A 20,143-nucleotide genomic window follows, 5' to 3' on the forward strand; every position below is an offset into this window, starting at 1 on the left:
AGTAAAAGTACAGTTACCAAAAGGCTAATAAGCTAATTTAAAGTGTGTGTGTGTGTGTGTGTGTTTGAAAGTATTTGTAAATAATAATGTCTGATCACGTAAGTTTCTCAGTTTCAGAAAATGATATAAAATGTTTTCATTAGGAAAATCTGAGTTGCAAGATTTTTCAGGTCAAAATTTTACCATCAAATTCTACTTTAGAAGGAATCATCTGAAAGCAATATATTGGATAGATGGTGTGATCAGAAGTTTGGAAGCAAATAAATCAGAAGTTTTCTCTAATTCTCTGGATGAAAGGTCATAGAACCCTAAAGACTGGATTGTGGCAGTGGCAATAGAAAGGAAGGGACAGATTTGAGGCATTGTGAGAAATAAATTGTGAGCCTCCTGAATAATTGAAAAGAGAAGTGGAGAAAATAGTTACATGTATCCATGACAATATTCCGGGATGTACTGAAGTGAGGGTTGGCAGGACTTTTGAGCTCCTCGTTACATCGCTGGGCTTCTGCTAGCCACCTTAAGTGCCTATTATCGTGAAAATATTGCTATTATAATAATAATTTATAGCTTTATAGCTTTACATAAAGTATGAGAGAAGAACTCTTTGTAAGTTTGAATTATGTTTTATTGTTTAAAAATAACAGATGAAGTGATTACTATGAAAAACTTAAAAATTTTCGATCCATGCTTCCCCTTCCTCTGATGTCACTGAGCCACTTTATCCAATGCCTCCTCTATGTCATTTCTTAAGTACCAGGGACAAAAGTGAATAACTGTAAGATTGATTAAATAATAATAATAACCAGAAAACTAGTCCCAGGGGCTTTATGCCAAAGGAAAATGTAAAATAAGATTAACAGAGTTTGAGATGGTGTGATGTAGATGTATCATGTAAAATGTAGGACTGAAATTTATTGGGAGGTCAGGAAGAGAACTAAGAAATCAATTAAAAGATTGAACATAGGGAATGAATTCCAAGAGATACAATTTGGTAAGTGTTAGTAGAAGTATATATTAAAATAATAAACAGAATATGAATCAGAGAATCATGTAGAATAGAATATTGGTATGAAATAATACAAGCTCCCAAGGGGAGAATTTAAAAATGAGATGTTGATCAATGTCAAGCACTGCAAAGTCAAAGAAAATGATGATGGCATTCACTATTTTTCTTAGTTATTCTCTAGTCACTGAGACACAATACTTGACACCCACAACTCTAACAAGGAAAGGTTTATTTTGGCTCACAGATTTTAGAAGTTTCAGTCTAGAATGGGCTGCCTCCAAGACAGGACAGCATGGAGAAGAACATGGCAAAGAATTGCTCATGACCTGCCGGGCGGGAAACAGAGAGAGAGACCAAGGGAAGAGGGAGGGAAATATACTCTTCCAGCCTTTTTTCCAGAGACCCACCTCCTCTAACCAGGTTTTACCTCCCAACATCATATATAGCTACAAACTCATCAGTGGACTAATGGAATGCTGATTATAATCCAATTACCTCCCCAAAGCCCACCTATGATCACATCAGGCTTTGGGAGGACACTCAGATATAAACCATAACACTAACCCTATGTTTACATAGGCTATTAGAATATGTACAATGAAAGATCTTACAGTGAATCTTAAGAAATAACTTTCAACTAAAGATTACCAATAAAAATCAGTTAAGGTTTTAGATAAGATCATATAGTAAAGTAAAATGTGTTCTTAAATTCACCGATATCATTTATATTCAAGATAGCATCTAGCATGGCATTTGCAGTTGTATGGAGGGAAATGAGTAATTAGGTCATGATTAATAAAAGGTAAAGCAATATTACATTTTAGTTTTGTAGAAAACTGCAACTTACTAAATAAACACTATAGTTCAAAATTTTGGTAGGCTTTTAAGTAATGAGTTTATTCAATTTTCATATGGCCCAAAACCCATTTCATAGATTTCACTGGAAAATTATTTTAAGCACATAAGGCAACAATTCATTGCTAAAGAGATAATGAATGTTGAAAACATATTTCAACTTTCTGAATTTCAAATGCTGTTTCTTTTTACATTGTGCATGTCACATTTTTTAGGTTCACTGTTAACAATAAATGAAGAGATGAGTAGTCTGGGGAATGTTTTTGGGCAGGTCATAGTGATAAATCAAGGGGGCTAAGGAGAACCACAGTTGGCTAAAAGAAGAGGAGAGTGTTTCTTAGCATGAGTGCCCATAAAAATGCAGGTAGAAACAAAAAAGATACAGTAACCACATTATGTGAAATTCTATCCCATAGCTCTGGAATGCTGTAGTAACCACAGAGCTCTAGAAAGTCAAGTAAAAATATCTAACTTATTCATATAAAAGCAAGTTTATGAACAACACAATAAAGTGTGAACACAGAGAGCTATAAGAAAGCACTGATAAAGAGAAAAATGAAGGATAATAACGAGAAATAATAGAATCAAAATGCATAATGTGCTCCATTTATACTTCATCATGTGATTTTCATGGTCTGAATTAAAGTTAAATGTGTACTTTAGATGCACAATGAACAAATATGCCTTGTAATTTAAGAATACATTAATCTCTTGTAGATACATAAAAATTTTTAAAACATCAAACTCTCAAACTCAGCTAACAAATCCTAAAACATTGACTTACCTGCATGGTCCACATAAATATTAATAAAAAACTATTTTTGATATAATCTATCCCTTATTTAGTGCAAATAGTGATATATTAAAAGGGTTTAATTCTATTAGTGTATATGTAAATCTGTCAATATTTATTTCTCTGAAAATGTTGTACCAGTAATCATTTCAAATACTTGTAAATGTTATAGAAAACCAAACCTAATATAAATATAATAGTGAAGAATGCTTTCAAATTATAACTAAAAAGTTTACATTCAAAGGTAAAATGTAATTCTTCATATTAGTTTATTACTATTATGTGAAATAACTTTGCTTGAATAATGTAACATTCAAAATTATTTTCATCAGTTCAAAAGTGAAAATATTTTTCATTTATTCAATAATGACTATATTTTAAAATGGAAAGATAGCAAATTACTTTTTATTCAGCTATATGCCTCTGTATTAAGAAGTAGAGAGAGAAAAATACTAAATAAGAAAGGATAATGGTTTTTCTCACATTCTTTTGGATTCAGACTTAGTATTATAAATGCCCATTCTATGGAGATTTCCTTTCTTTATGGTTGCTGTCAATTCCAATTCCTTTCACAAATACTATATGAAAGGCTTGCAAAGTACTAAAATGGTTTTGCATAAAATGTAAATTGTTTTCCATTTCAATGTGCTCTAAGGAATTAGTAAATAACACACAATTCACACAAATACCAATAATACAAAAAATGTGTACTATACCCATGTAATTTTATAAATTTAAATAACATATATAATAAATATTATATTTTAATGTATACATGTACTTTGAATTCCTTAGAAAACAGCGCCATGCTGATAAAATGCATTTCCTTTATATATAAAAATATATTTAAAAATGAACAATGTACTTGCTTTGGCTGCACACATACTAGAAGTGGAGTGATACAGAAAAGATGAGTGTGGCCCTGCACAAGGATGACATACAAATTTGGGAAGTGTTCCATAGTTAAAACAAAAAAGAATGAACAATGCAGGCTCATTTCTGGAAATTTCTGTATTGAATCCTTTTAGCCAAGTAATTATTTCAGAATCTGAATATTTACAATTAAGAATCTTTACACTCATCACTAAAAGTTTTTTATTGCTAAGATGCTTAATTTATCTATAAAATGATGACATTAACAAAGAGAATAACAACAATTTTTTTCTTGAAATTAGGTTAATCTTCTAAACATTGAAATTGTTAACTGTGAGTTTAACAATTTATTAAGGCTGTTGATGTCTTCATAACTGTGAGTTATTAAAATGTATTATTAATTCTCTTCATGAACCTGGGAACTAAGTCTTTTTCACATAACACCTTGTGTCAAGTTCAAGGCATAAACACCAATAATAATACCCATTAGAGTTGTTTCCAGTTACCTGATTTTTAATTATTATGGATCTATAAAACAGTATCTTAAAATGATTTCTTCAAAGTTCACTGTTCTTCCAAATTTCTAAAATGAACAATATAATAAACACCTCATTCTCTACAAAAATAAAATAGATAGTACAAGAGACCACAATATTGATTATGCCTAAAGTAGGCTGTAAAGGGTTAACCTCACAATTGGTGAATTTATAGAAGTGAGTCTAGCAAAAGCCTACATGCTAAGGTCAGAGTAACTCGCACCCAAATTCCATTCCCACAATTAAAACCTTCTTACTAGAAGGACAGTGTTCTATCCACAGCCATATATTTTGTCTATTCTGTTCCTAATTCAAGAATGCTTTGACTTGTCCTTTAGGAGATTAATTTCCATAGAAACAGCATGACTGTGCATCCTGTCACATACTCTTGCCCCTGCATGTAGCTTTCATTTACCCTAATTGATTACTAATAAAAATGAGTGGCTTGGCCAGTGCCTTTGTTGGTTTAGCCAGCATTGGTAGTTTTGGCACCCTGCTCTCTCCTCTCTCTTAGTTTTCTCTTTTAGCTTGTTTTTTTTCTTTGTTTTTTATTTTGTTTGTTTGTTTGTGTTTTACTTTTTCCTCAGGCCTGCACCATGTACTGGGCAGGATACTGGAACCTAACGGCAGGGTCTCCAGTAAGATACAAGAAATCTATCAGTAAAAATTAAACTTGTAAGTTTCTCTTAAACTTTCTAGTAATTAATTCTTTCCAAATGAGTAGTTTTGAATTGTTTCACAAGTTTACATCCTAACATTTTGATAAACAAATATTTCTAGTATTTCTATTTATGTTAATATAGAGAATTAAACTTTAAAAATGAATATTTCGTGATACAATTTGCCATACAATGAACACATGAATGTGTTAAATATCTAACTATTTTTTATTTCATTAAGATTAAATACTGAAGCCCAGGTGTCATGGCATACTCCTATGATCCCGGAGTTTGGGGAGACTAAGTCAGGATGATTGCAAATTCAAGTGTACCCTGAGTAACAAAGCAACTTAGAAAGATCCTATCTCAAAGCAAGAATGAATGAATGAATGAATGAATAAATAAATAATAGGGCTAAGAATGTGGCCTACTGTGACTGGCCTGGGTTCAAAATTAATGAAAATTAATGAAAAAAAGAAATATCGAAGAATACTATTGGATATTAACTTGACTGGGATATTTTGTGCATTGCTCTAGGATTACAATAGGACATTCTGTGTTTTTTTGTAGAGGGGAAGTAGGAAGAAGACAAACTATATCATTTTTTGAAAATGTTACAGTGATTTTCAAAAATTTTGACAGCTATCTCTACTTGCAATAGAAATATTATTCCTCTCTCTCTCTCTCTCTCTGTCTGTCTTGCCTTTCTATAAAAAGAAATTAGCAATTGGGATGTGTTAGTAGTCAGGCGAACATGTCATTTAGTGTAAGAAATACATTGGAGCACCGATGCTTGAGTGTAAAAATGCAGAAAAATCATAACAGAGTAAAGTATTTTAAATTAAATTAAAGTAAATATTTTATGTGAAGTTTATAAATTAGCAACAATTAGGCAAGAATACAGTAACGATGATATAATGTGATGTGAGATCAATTTCACAATAAATTAAATATGCAATGTTTATTCAAAAGACCACAAAATTACCTGCAATTGATGAAAAAAATAAAAAGAAGTTATGAAACTGCAATGAGCAGTGGTCATTAAATAGTTTCTATAGTAAGAGAGAAAGTGGGTAACTGGCATGTGAAGAGTACAGCATAGATAAGGTGCAGATAGCTGCAAGAGCCTATAAATAGTCCATGTCGACCATTGTGCATGATCTGTGCAGGGGACACTGGGATAAAAGCCTAGAAAAAAATTAGATCCATACTGTAGTTTCAGAATAAGGTATTGTAAAATAATATATGTTAACTTCATTTCAATTCCTTCAAGCAAACTGTTACCAAATGTAGCTACTTGCCTTGGCCAGTGTTACTCAGCAAGCTTAAGGACAAGACTCCACCTCAGAAAGTAGATCTTACCTTGAATTTATACCTTTATTCAAGTCCCCATCCCTAGGAACCAGAGCCCTGGCAGGGTTTGCACTGTGTTTTCATCAATTGTTAATCCTTGATCTTCATAAATTTAGTTAACTTCTGTTGGCTCTGTTTCTCTCATTTGTAAAGTAAAGATACCGATAATGCCAAGATAATATTATTGTGAATATTGAATTAGGTGACACATATGAAGGAACAGAATTGTCACTAGTACCCAGCAAGCAAGTACCTAGTAAATGCTATTATATTATCTTAATAATAGTATTCCTGTTATATATCTCAGGTAATGGATGTGCTTAAGGGACAGACTGTGGATTGTCTTCACAAATGTGTATTTATCTCTCTCTCCCTGTCTCTCTCTGTCTCTGTCTCTGTCTCTCTGTCTCTCTCTCTTTATATATATATATATATATGTATTATGCATACTATATATCATAATTTTGTATGTGAATTATATTTCAAGAGTGACTTTCAAAAATATTTTTCAAACATTTAAAGATTAGTAACCCTGTCTTGCAGACACAGACTCTCACAAAAGAGTAAATATTGGCAAATCCACATGGAAATAGAATTTTGTTATTCAGACCACAGCAAAATGGATCCATGAACTATCAATTAATTAATTTATATATAAAATATTGCTTTGGAGCTTACTATTCCACTTCACATTTATCATGTTTAAAAAGTTGATACAGTATGAAGAAAAAATGATATTTATTTTTATATTATTAACAGTACTTTAAGCTAATATAGTTCAATATTATTTCTACAAGTGCTCACTGTAAACATTACTGATAATTTTACACTTTTTCATTATTTTTTCATATTAAGACTTCAAAATACGTTCCATATACAGCACAATATTGTCCCTCTGGCAATGTTTCAAGTTAACTCATGGCTACTTGTGGCAAATGCCTATAAAAAAATAAGACATGAGAAAAGCCAAGACTATTCACTGCATGAGGAGGAGCCAGGCTACTTAGCATATATGAAGACAGTTTTTGCAGCTAGTTACCTTCAGGTTAATTTTGAGTCTCACTCTGTTCTAACCTAAATGGTGTAATTTTCCATACGTCACTTGGTATCCTGATCTCAGTTTGGTCATATTATAATGAGAAGCAGAAATCTCTAAAATGACCATAACATAATAAAAATTAAATGAGCAAAGGCATGTGATATTTGTAAAACTGTTCAAGGATCATTCTGAATTTTGACTTCCTACATCTGATCACACATTTTGAAAAATACATGAACTGACTGGATTAACTTAAAATGCAGTTTATCCCCTCAATTTTAAGGACAAAATTCTGCCTTTTTAAAATTATAGACTTTCTATCTGAATGGAATTCTAGGTTGTGTTGAACATCAATTTTATCTTTCTCAGGCTAATATTTTGTAAAAGAAATTGCCCATCTTTAGGGTGAACTACTGCATTAAAGAAGAGGGTGCCAGTCTCTGTCTTTGAAGAAATGTATAAGTAATAAGTAAGGTTGTTTACAGATCGAATGCCTTTTTTCTTAGCCTTTAGTACTGTAAACAAGAAGAAAAGGAATGTACTTAAATACTGAATAGCTCTTTTGCTGTGGAGATCTATTCAGACATATCTGCAGTAGCCCTTCCCCTTAGTTCCCAGAGGTACATTCCAAGATCCTTTATGCTTCCATGATGAGATGAAGAGAGGTGAATACATAGCCATTGTGACCTAGCATTAGGCTATTACAAAACTGTGCCTGCACATGAACACTGCAATACCACAACATTCAACCCAATACCGAGACAACTATTAAATGACTAATATATGGGTCACCTATACAGCTTGGATAAGATAGACCAAGGGATGACTCATTTCTCAGTTGGAACAGAGCAAAAGGTTGTGAGATTTCTTCACACTAGTCTGAGTGGTGTGAAATTTATAATTTAAGAATAATTTATTGCTAGAATTTGCTATTCAATATTTCTAAGAGTACCTTAAATCATAGAAAGAAAAACTGAATAAAAGGGGACAACTGTTCATGAAATGAGTATAAACATAAATGGTATTTAGGAATGTGCATTAATGACTTTGTATAAAACATCATGATATCCCAATTTTCAAACCACCTTCCATTATTTCTTTCAGTACTGTGGACCAAAATCAGGACCTGGTGCTTGCGAGGCAGGTGCAGTGCCACTGAGCTAAATCCCTGGCCTACACCTTTACATTTTTATCATTACTCTAAAATATTTTTTGTCATACACACTGAGTTTTTTGTGGTATGCTCAACCTTATAATTTTTTTTTTAAATAGGATCTTTCCAAATGGATAGATTGCCAAGCTGGGATAGAACGTATAATCCTTCTGTTTTAGCCTCCGAGAGTGGTGGAATTATAGGCATACTCTACTACACATAATTTAAAGAAAAAACTTCAGGCAAAAAAAAAAAGTTACCAATCATTTTGAGCAAAGAACAATTCATGAATGGAGCAATTTTCAAATCTGCAAGAGGTTTGGAGAGCTTCCTTCCAGAAAAGTGACTGGCAAGCTTCAATAGGCTGAAAGTTGAAGTTAAGCACATAAATTATTTAATTGACTTTCCCTGGATCTTAGCCTTATTCAGTTCATTGAGAGGTCAATGCAACCAATCAGCTCACTGGCTGTTTCTGATTGGTAGAGTCTCAAATCTTTTTAAAAGCCAACTATGAGAAATGTTTTCATGTTTTAGTTTTCTTTCATAAAAGGTCTGCTCTAACCTGACCTAAAATTATCCAAAGTCAGATTTTCTATCATAGCATACAGTAAGCATTTCCTGATACCAAGCAATTTGTGTTTTAGAACTTGGTATTAAAAGCCTTAGAAGAAATTCTAGATCTATTTCTAATTATTGTTACAGTAATAATTGTTATTTAATGTTTAAAAGCTTTAAATGGTCTGTAGCTAATGATTAAAACAAAAATCAAATATTTTAATTTCTTGCTTAATTCCAAAAATAGCACATAATGTTCAAAAAGCAACCAGCTATTTTCATTAAGAGATTTTTTAAAATAAAGTACAGGTTTAAAACTGCCTCAAAGATTCCCTAGAATTGTTGTATCAGTAGTATTTTCTAAATAATAAATTCTATTCTTTTAAAAATCTTTAAGATAGAAAGCATTATCTCCTTTTTACAAGTGAAAAAATAGAAGTCTAAATAAATTAAATTGCGAGGGACACCAATATTCTGAGGACTAGAACGAGCATTCAAATCCAATTTGACAGCACATCCAACTAATAACTACACCAGGCTGTGTCCTTTAAAAGCAGTGTGTGAGCCTAGAAACGCAAACATTCAGTGATGCTAGGACTGAAGTTTTACCATTTAACCATTTTGTTGAATTTTATGTTACAAGTGTTACTATTTTTCCAATTCTAAATATGAGGTAAATGAGCTAATAATGCAAACTGAGGTTTACCTGACCCCACATCCCATCTCTTTCCATTACTTTAATCTCATTGTAACAATTGTTAAACATTAGTCTTTTCATTCATCCATTATTTAACCAAGACATATTCAAGTAACATTCGATGCCTCTTAGAAAATCATGGTCATAAGAAGTAGAATTTCTCAATTTATTTGGGTTATATTCTACTAAGGGGGAAATACACAGCACTTGATAAATATAATAAAATAGAATTTGAGACATTATTAAAATATGTAAAGGAAAATATCAATATAAACTAATGATGAGTTGTGGGAAGAAAAATGTTGGAGCATGATTTTAGGGAGCTGGTAGTAGACTTAGATAAGGTGATTCAGTGAGGATTCAGGATTTAGTTAAGACATGACTGATGAGAACTAGAAAGTATACTGCAATGTTAACAAATCCAGTACTTAAAAATAACTTTTTGTTGAGTTTTATTTTGGTTGTTAAACAATTTAATTTTAATAGGTAAAGTTAATATGTGTTTTTCCAGAAAACACTCAAAATTTCATATATTTAGTTTATTATTCTAGCACCTAACAAATCATAATACAATGTAGTTTGTTAAACCAGTTTACACTAAACTGGGCTCTACTTTGATTTCTTAGAAGTTGTAGGAACCTTTGAGATTTAGCATCATATTCATTCAAGGCAAATATCTCAGTGTTGAAATTTTTGGCTGATCACACTCTCAGCTTTTGATAGTTGGCACTAACTGTCAAATCAGAGATTACACCTCCTCCTATCATGGACACCTTCCTGATATTGGTATAAGATTTAGACACCATTTTACTGAGTACACAAAAGATAAACTCTTTTCCTTATGAGGAAAGGAACTTAAACTTCAAAGAACTTTGAAAAGGAAAAAACACAGTTCACGCCATCGACCTCCACTACCTAGTCAGCCGTGTTCAGCAGCCTCCACACCCCGCCTCCTGAGCCACACCGTGTTTAGGACACATAATTATGACTTAGAGCTATAAAGAGAGAAGAAAAAAAGTTTTCTAGTATTTCTGCCATCATGGTTCCTGGAGGTGTTAATTAAAAGAGTTCCTTATGTCGTCTTTGAGACTATACTTGTCATAATAGCTAATTACTTCTCACAGTGGACATAGTTACAGAAGACACTGGTACAATAGAATTAGGGTAACAGATTTAGTTAATAGGAACTAGGAGGTTTTATTTTAAATACTTAAGTATTATATTACTATTAATTAATGTATTAAATTACCATGTTGAGAAAAATTTTTAATAAAAGGAGTGCTGCATTTACAATGACAAAATTCAAATTCTTTGGCAACTTCACAAATTAACATAAATTTTCCAAAATAAAATAAATAAAACTAATACTTCCTCTCTCTTTCTCTCTCTCTCTCCAACTCTCTTCCCCCCCCATACATATATATATATATACATATAAACATATATTCATGTCAAAGTCTTTGTAAAGAAAAAAATAGATAATGTATAATGAAAGTCTTGGTTATCTTTAAAACACCAATCAGATACCACGTTATTTTTATTTTGATAACTATAGTTGTAATTGTATGACATATGAATGACTCTACTTCCTTGGATAATGATTGCTAGAAATTTCAAAAGCTAGATTAAAAAGTCTTAGAAATTTTCAGATGAAAATTCTGCAACAATTACAAATCTCTACATTCATTATTTTTAAAATATTTAATTTGTTCTTGATGCCAAGTACAAACAACTATTATTTCTGTTCCCTCTAGTCATTGTCCAACTGGCCACATCTCATTCTGGTAAAATTTCAATATAATTTAGTGATATACTGCACACAAAAAATTAAATCTACTATATGTACATAGATTCATTTATTTAATGAACATGAATATTTTATTAATGTATTTTATAATTTTATAACATAACAATAGATTATAGTTTGGCTATAGTTTGTAAATAATTAAATATATATTAATGTGCACATAATTTTTTATATATTAATGTGCACATAATATTTTATTCTAATAGTGCATAATCAAAAACATTTTACCTCCATTTCCAGCATGTTTATGGAGCTTACAATTTGTCAACTTGTAGCAGTAGAAATAACATGACTATATCTAAATTGCTTAGACTTAGCAGCTACACACTAAATTCTGCTGGTAGTAATAGGAGTCATCGGATGTTAAGGTCCTTATATACTCATGAGTAAAACAGTTAAAATGACAATAACAATGAAGTTTAAAAGAGGAGGACAGAAATAGAAGATGCTCTTAAGTGAGCTGTATAATTTGATGTACAAGCAGGGACACTCATGTGTGAAAGTAGTCACTATAAATAATTCAGTTAGAGAAACAGATGTAACGTGGGTCTACACCTGGAAACACATGTGTACATTCACCCTAGTCATGTGGGAGAACACCCAAGCTTCTCAGGATGCAAACAAAAAAAGAGTCAGGAAATCTTCCAGGAAGGAAGTGATATCTACACTGTACTAAAAAGATGCACTCTTATACAATCAAGAAAAAATGAGTCGTGGAAGAAGAGTGTTACAGGATCCACCTCCAGACTTTCCTTTGATAAGCAGGTGCAAGGTCCTGTAGTAAGAGCATCACCAGATCAGACAACCATATTTATGCACTGAGATTGTGTACTGTGGCTAGAGTTTGGCAGATGGCAGGAGGCATGTGGAGCAGAGGAACAAACTGCTTTTAGACAGGGCATTAAAAAAAGAAAGAAAGAAAAACACACATTCTCACCATTATCAAGCTGTCTCTCCAAGGTCACATAGATCACAGGTAGTCAACTGGAAACTACAAGTTTATGTTTCCTGCTGCCCAAGCCAAGGATGTTTCTACAACACTAAGAGAATCTTATTTCTCAATTCAGTGACCCAAGTAACTTTCCAAAATAAAATACCATATTTTTTATTAACACTCCAAGTTGTTAAATAAAATAGTCACTAGAGATTTATCTTATAAAAAGTATATAGCAACAGTTTTTCAAATGAGTTGGCTGAAATATTTTTAAGATTTTAATCATATAATTTAAATATTATGTCATTATCAGTGCATCTATGGATTTTGTGTAATTGTTTTTAGATATTGAGAAGATGTCTCTAGAGCTCTGCCAGTATTTCTAGTGTCCTGAGGCTTTAAGTGGCTGCTGACAAAGTCAGCACTGTGGGGCATTCGGTTAAGACACTGTGTAATTAACCAGAGCAAGCTGGATTTAGACGAAAATATTATGGAAAGTGGAAACATGTACCTAAGATCACCCAGTTACTTTATCTTTATAAACTCCTGCCAACATTTTGGACACATACCCAGAGGCTTTCGATTACTTGAACACCTCTCTTGTGAACAGGGAGAGACGATGCTGAAAGGGTAGCCAAATGTTCATTAATTGTTCTCTGGAGGCCAAATTTATAATTTCTCATAAATCTCATATACCTCACAATACTAATAGGTTATGAGGAACAGGGAAATTCTATTTTAATAGGGAGCTCCGGAAAGCAAGATTTCAACAAAAAGTATTGAATATTTGGTCTAATAATTTAATACGGTAGAGAAATTATATAGAGATGAAGGATGTTTTGACTTTTAAATTCCAATGTTCCCTTTCATGGCAATGATCCCTGATTGGTTATTTTATATTCAGCATTTCTTGACTGGTGCTCTCCATTGTAGAGAAACCAGAGGATTGCAATAACAAGAGGTCACAAAGTGCTTTCTGTGGGCATAATTTCTTTATTTACAATAAGTGAAGTGGGACTGCATTGGAAAATATATAATAATGCATATATGAGAATGAACAACATTTTAGTCAACTATCCAACTAAGAAAGTTCATTTGCTAAGAAATCTAAAAGAAGAAATTCTACAAGCATTTAGTGACAACCTTTAGCCATTATGTGGCATGCTATTTAGTATAAATACTTTTCTGTTATAATGGTATTTAATAGGAGAAAAAAAATCACAGAAACAAAATACATTTGGACATGTAGCTAGAAGTGTTCACCACAATACATCTCCAAACCCAATTATATTCCTAATACTGTACTTCTGGTTACAATGATTAAATTCCATCTGGGAATACAGCAATCTGGATAAATTCACTACCTTCTTTAATAGCCAAATAAATGTTACTTGACAAAATATTTGTATTTCTTTGCTTTTACTGTGGTAAAAAATAATTATAGCCTTTGTATTATCTCCTATAAGCTTGGAGAATCATGAATTTTCCTAATATCACATGATCAACATATAGCAGTGAAGACAAATTTTCCAACTATAAATGCTGTACCCAACATAGTTTACTGTTCTTTATTAAGTATGGAGGACTTTGTTTACTGAAATTTCTATTCCGATTCATTTCGTTCAGGGCATCTAGATTCTATTAGAAACTCTACTATCGATGAGTTTTATGACTTTTAATGTATCTCTGGATCTTGGTTTTATCACCTGTAAAATATGATTATTGAACCATGCATCCCCTTTACAACTGACAAATCTTTCCATTTATAATTGATGTTTTCCTTTTCCTTAATTATCGTGATTGATTTTCAAAATGCTGTTATCAACTTCTCAATTTACTTGCAATCTATAAAAAATGCAAGTAAACAAAGAACATCTAAAACCATACCATGAGGGCAATCAGTAAATAAAATACAGGAGATGGAGCCAAATATTCATCGGATATTACTGTTGGTTTTTAAGTGTGAAATGATTTTGTGGTTATGCTTTTAAAAATGAATCTTTATCTTAGAGATCCACACTAACATGGGAGTGAAATGAGAAGATGTATGTTATCTCAAAATAATCTGGCCAGTGAATGTGTAGGGGTATACAATCAGAATATGCTATAAAAGTTATAAAAGGAAAAATATTAGAGTACATTTACAAATTTCAGTTAAAACATATATATATATAGATGAAATATTTGTTGATAATGATACATGGAATCTTTATTTTAAATATAGTTTCTTGTTTAGCAAATGATATATCAATTGAACATACACTAAAATTAGCAGCTTATAAAACTAAGTTCTATGACACAAGTGAAGTATTCATACAGGTAGTTACAATTTCAAACAGTGCAAATTTTACTGTTTATACATTAAACACATTTTAACATGCCTTGTTTATTTTTCCTATTGTTAGTATGCTTATTTTAAATTTCATTTTTCCTCTGACAAAGGATGATAATTTAATGCTTTTAGAATATAACTGGAGAACTTTTACTACAAAAGTAGTTCATGATATAAATTTCAACCCTAGGTTTGTACTTAACTAAAACCAGAAAAGTCTACATTCTTTCACTCACATTCACTCAATAAATACTTGTGAGAGTTCTAGGGCATTTAGATATTTACTAGTATGGAAATGAAACTTTTTTCTTGCAATTAAATTATGCCATCAATTTCAACGTATATTTCCAAGGGAATGTGAAAACTTTATATGTACAAATAATAAACATTGGAATGTCTGGAATGTAACTTTTACACAGAAATCCATCCAAAATGTTTTTTCCTTAATTTAATTAACTAACAGCTTTATTTTCACATTTTATTTCGCTTTCTTAGATGCAATAAATTGAAAAATGTGTGAATCAGTATGTAATGCTTCTGAACAAAACTTTGCCACTGATACCAGTTACTTGTTCTGCTGACTAAACATTTTCTGTAGCCATAATATATTTTCAAATTTTGAATAGAAATTGTTGTATTTTTTAAATGCACTAGATAAAATGTCTTCAAAATTTTAAAAACTCACTAATCATAGCCTTTTCAGAATATTTTGCCATGTCATTTTATGATTTTTATATTAATAATATTCTTCAATTTAATGGTAAAACATAATGACATCTATGTTGAAAAACATATTCTTAATCCATGGATATTAGTTTCTAAAAGACGCTACTGGCAAGTTTTGCCACAATCTTATGGATTGTAGCTGCTTGTCTTAAGAAATAATTTCAATGGAAGATGTTTATAATTTATATGTAACTTATGAGGAAAGCAAACTTGTTCATTTTTCTCCAATAATTTACATTTTTTTCTTATACAGTTGAAAATCTCAAGAGTTTTCAAAGAAGTATTGTTGCTTGCTCAGGTATACAATATTAAAAATAAAATTTTTATGTTGTTAACATATACTTTGAGCTAAGAATTTTAACAAAAAAAAAGAAAAACTGAGAGAACAGATACTTTCAAATCTGTACAAGTTCACATAAATTTGTAAGCCATGGAAATCTTAAATAACTCTCAGGCAAAGTTATAGGAAATAATTCAAGGAATATCTGGCATGTTAAATACAGTGGACCCTCAAGTTACGACTTGCCTGTCATATGAACTACTTGGGTTAATTAGGTTAATGAAAGATTCATCTGCCTCTAGTTATCTTTAGCTTGTACCCAGGTAAACATCCCGATCTCAGCTGTATTGACTTAGCTACAGCCAGCCCTCAGGAACAAATAGAGTTCATTAGTCAAGGATCCATTGTATTTTCAAAATTAATTTGTAGTAATTTTTAAATTTTAAAATCTAGTTATTAATGTATTCCTATACTTGATTTTAGGTCCCAAATTTTTTCTCAAATAAGTCTTTCATGATAGACTCCACTGTGAGAAATTCCTAAATATCTATACGTTTAAGACTGTACAACAGTCAGGTCCTTTGCCATGGCTATTTTGAACATAACTGTCCAGAGTTTACACGTAACTTAATTTGCCAAAACATTAATTCTCAAACTGATGCCTACTCTGCCATGTCTTGTCTCTATGCCAAATTCTATTGTGCAATCACTTGGTGTCCCTAATTAGCAAGAGAAAACCACAACATGATTAAGAAATAATTCATTTTGAGTAATGGAGAGAGCTTTTGGACTAGAATACAGAGAGAAAAATTTGAATTGTCACTCTATTTCTGGGAAAACTTCCCTCAACTTCCCTCCATCTACAATATTTTCTTTCATAAACTAATGACAAAAATATTTAATAACTATTGCTTGCTCACTAACTTTTTAAATTAGAAATACAAATTGATACTTATCATGAGCTGCTTATATGTGATCCTGGCATCACAATTCTGATTACATTTGAAAGCTTTAAGTGGTTATGTTACAATAAAGCACTTAAGCAAATAAACCATGACTTTCTGTGAGTAGTAAGTACTGTCACAGTGGTATACACAGTTTCTCTAAAGCAAAGAAAGACAGATATAAATTTTATGGAAGAGACGAAGAAAGCCTTTCCAGGGAAATTAACCCTCAGCTTGTTTTGAAAATATTTGAGCAGAAGAGTTAGGTAAAGATGTGGAAGAAGACATGACAGATAAAGGGAAACGCATATGAAAGATATAGAATCCTTTACTGCAGAGCTGTGAATATTCACTCCTAAGCTAGGTTCAACTTAGTTGTATGTAACACATGTATGAGTTCATGTTTCTTATTGTGGAAATAAGGTTGCACTTTATAGTCAACAGTGTCTTATAATCACTGTCAGACAACTATTGTTAGAAAGTCCACAAACTTCTATTAAGATCAAGCAAAATCCTAATCAATACGCGGTGGATTTGGTGAGATACAAAGAGATATAGAGACTGAGATGGAGATGGAGTTGAAGATGGAGATAGAAAGAGTTGTAGAGAAAGAAAAGTGAGAGTAAGAGTCAGAGAATCAGAAAGGAGGTGTCTTTGCTCTTGCACTATGAATTTTTATATCTTTCATTTTGGAATTTCATAGAACCCTCCTATATATACTCAGTGTTTCTTCAGGTACAATCTACTAGTAAATTTCAGAGCTTCCTGAGGATGCTTGTGTGCCACTGGTATATCCATCTTAAATTACTTATGCTGAAGAATATAGGGTTCTCACAATGAAGTACTGTCCTCTATAAAACATGTCACAAATTAATTTAAAATGCAAGCTAAAACTCTCTCCCTTCAAGTAATGACTGAGAAGTATATTTGTAGTTAAAAGCTGACACAAGATGCTCATTATGGATCAAGTCATAAAGATTCCAATCCTGGTAAAAACTAGGGATCAGCTTTTCTAAATTATACATCTATAATATTTATTTTACATTTAAATTATAACAGAATAAAGTTATAAATAAGCATAATTGAACAATTCCTACAAAAACATGTTGTATGCAAGTTTATTAAAAAAAAAACAGCTTTCATCCATCCTGTAGAAGTCAGCCTGGGCTGCCAAACAAACCACTGTAACAGAAATTTATTTCTCACAGTGCTGGTGGCTGGAAGTCCAAAACTAAAGTGCAGGCTATTTGTCTCCTGGTGAAGGATCATGTCTTAGCTTACAGATGGCCACCTTTTCCTTTTGCTCTTCACATGGTCCCCAGAGACCTCTGGTTTCTTGTTTTGATCTTAGAAGGGTGTTGATCCAATTGTCCAGCCCCCTCTCCTAATTATCTGCCATAAACCCTCTCTCCAAATACCTTTTACTGAGGGTTGCAGCTTCGGTTTATGAAGTTGGAGGAACTCAATGCTGTCCATAGCACTTGATACATGCTAACCCATGTTTATAGCAGTATGACAGCTAAATCTCAGAAGCGACCTCTATGTCCAGCAACACATGAATGAATAAAGAAAATGTGCTATTTATACGCCATGGAATACTACTCTACCATAAAAAGGAAAACATTGAGTCATTTGTAGGAAATAGATGCACCTTGAAGTCATAATCGTAAGTGAAATAAATCAGACATATAAGCATAAATATGAAATTCAAACTATAAAGAGCAAAATGAAAGATAGATAACAGGAAATAAGGAGATGGATCTTTTTCAGATGGGAAGGGGATCCAGAGATGGAGGATAGAAAAGTGGGAAAGGGGATAAAAAAGAAATGTGTGTTTGACATTGTTCTTACCAACAATTATAAATAGAATCAGTACCTATTATTTACATGATGCAAAATTATAAAGATAAAAATGTATCATAGTCATTTTGTTGGGGAAATGAAATCATTATACCAGCAATAATAAAGGATTTCTATTCGGAGTTGGCTCTACATATGTCATCAGGTACAAGGAAGAGATAGTGAATCATTTAATTTTAAAAAGCCAGTGTTGGCCAGGTGTGGTGATGGTGGATGCTTGCAATTCCAACACTAAGGAGGCTGAGGCAGGAGGATCTCACTATTCAAGGCCATCCTGTGTTACATACTGAGTTTAAGGGCCAGCCTGAACTACACAGCAAGACTTTGTCTGAAAACAAAAGCAAAACAAAACAAAAACTCACATACAAAAAAAAAAAAAAAGCAAGAGTAAAAAATGAGGTCAGGTTGTGTTAACTATGGAATTTCAGGGACAAACTTAAGAGCATGAAATCAAAATCAAAGAAGACAAGAATAAAATTTCCATAATCATTACCCTCCTAACTTAGGTAACATAAAAATTTAAGGAATATCTGGTTATAAAGATTATTTTTCACTCCTAAGGAACTAATTTTTGTACAGTTCTTGAGCTTATTCAGTGAATTTACTCAAATTTTTATTTCTTCTGCAACCATATTTTTGGTTGAAAACTTGAATTATCTTTTAAAAGTAAATACAGATTTTTAAATAATAATTTTGCGATTATAAACCGATTATGCTTCCTTTTAAAGTGTAAATTTCTTATATAATCTTCAAGTGTTGGCAGACATTCAGGTCCTATTTTGAATAACATAATTAGAAGAATTCTAAAACAAACAGAATAAGCAAATAAAATACATTTCAAAATGTTCTGTTTTGATTGAAGTATTCAAGTTTCAATCTTAAAATTTCACAGGGCAAATTCAAGAGCTCTGGAGGGCCTAGCACTTCAGTCACACACCTCTCTGTGGAGACAAAGCATCTCTACTAATAACAGCCCTAGCAGCTGTCAGAAGTTTTTGCAATCTTTTAAACTGGCATCAGTTAGTGTAAATGCTCACCTACAACCTGCCTAGTTGACCAATCATGATGTACGGAAGCCCTGTGGTTCTCACGGACTTCTGGTGGCATAAACTATCTGTGTGACTTGAAGGGGCCTTGAGCTCAGACAGCCTCAGAGGGCTCCTGTGCTCTGAGGCCTTGCCTTCGGTGCAGTCGGGCTCAGAGAATTAGTTTATTTTGTATGTGCATGAATATGGCTGGAAGATCATTTAATCAATTTTTACAAAGTAAAGAGACATAGCTTTCCATAGGTTTTAACAAGGATTGGATGACCTGGGATTTGAGGACTGTGTCTAAATGTGTCATCTGAATGTGATCCCAACTCAGGAATTTTGTATATATAATCAAGGTCATAACTATTAACCAAACATCTAAATTTCCAAAAGCCAGCAAAATCTAAATCACTTGACCATTCTTCTTCCAAAAGTATCTATTAACTAACCTTAAATACAATAAGAGTTGTTCTTCAAATAATGAGCAGGTATAGCAAAATCAGAATGTTCATGTGAGTTTCAATCCACAAATAGTGAAGCTCCTTGGAGATAACTATTAGTGCGACAGCTCCTATAGAGGAAATTGCACAATTATGAGAACACATAAAGAGTTTACTCTCAAATATGTGGTGCATTTGAAATTGACAACAGAAAGATAATTCACTGTTTTCAGGATGGTAAGAGTATTTACTATGCTTTGATTTTCCAAA

The 20,143-nt window shown here is 32.2% G+C and overlaps 1 non-coding gene across 1 annotated transcript; it reads left to right on the forward strand.

The window, feature by feature from the left end:
- The first annotated feature begins 3,515 nt into the window (after nt 1-3,515).
- Nucleotides 3,516-3,621, forward strand: LOC147823529 (U6 spliceosomal RNA). The gene has a single exon (XR_015443747.1). It is a non-coding gene; the product is annotated as a U6 spliceosomal RNA (small nuclear RNA).
- Nucleotides 3,622-20,143: the final 16,522 nt, after the last annotated feature.

The sequence above is a fragment of the Heterocephalus glaber genome, unplaced genomic scaffold (genome assembly GCF_053883595.1).
Source record: "Heterocephalus glaber isolate CG9 unplaced genomic scaffold, H.glaber_assembly_v1.0 deba00001577, whole genome shotgun sequence".
NCBI classification, from domain to species: domain Eukaryota; kingdom Metazoa; phylum Chordata; class Mammalia; order Rodentia; family Bathyergidae; genus Heterocephalus; species Heterocephalus glaber.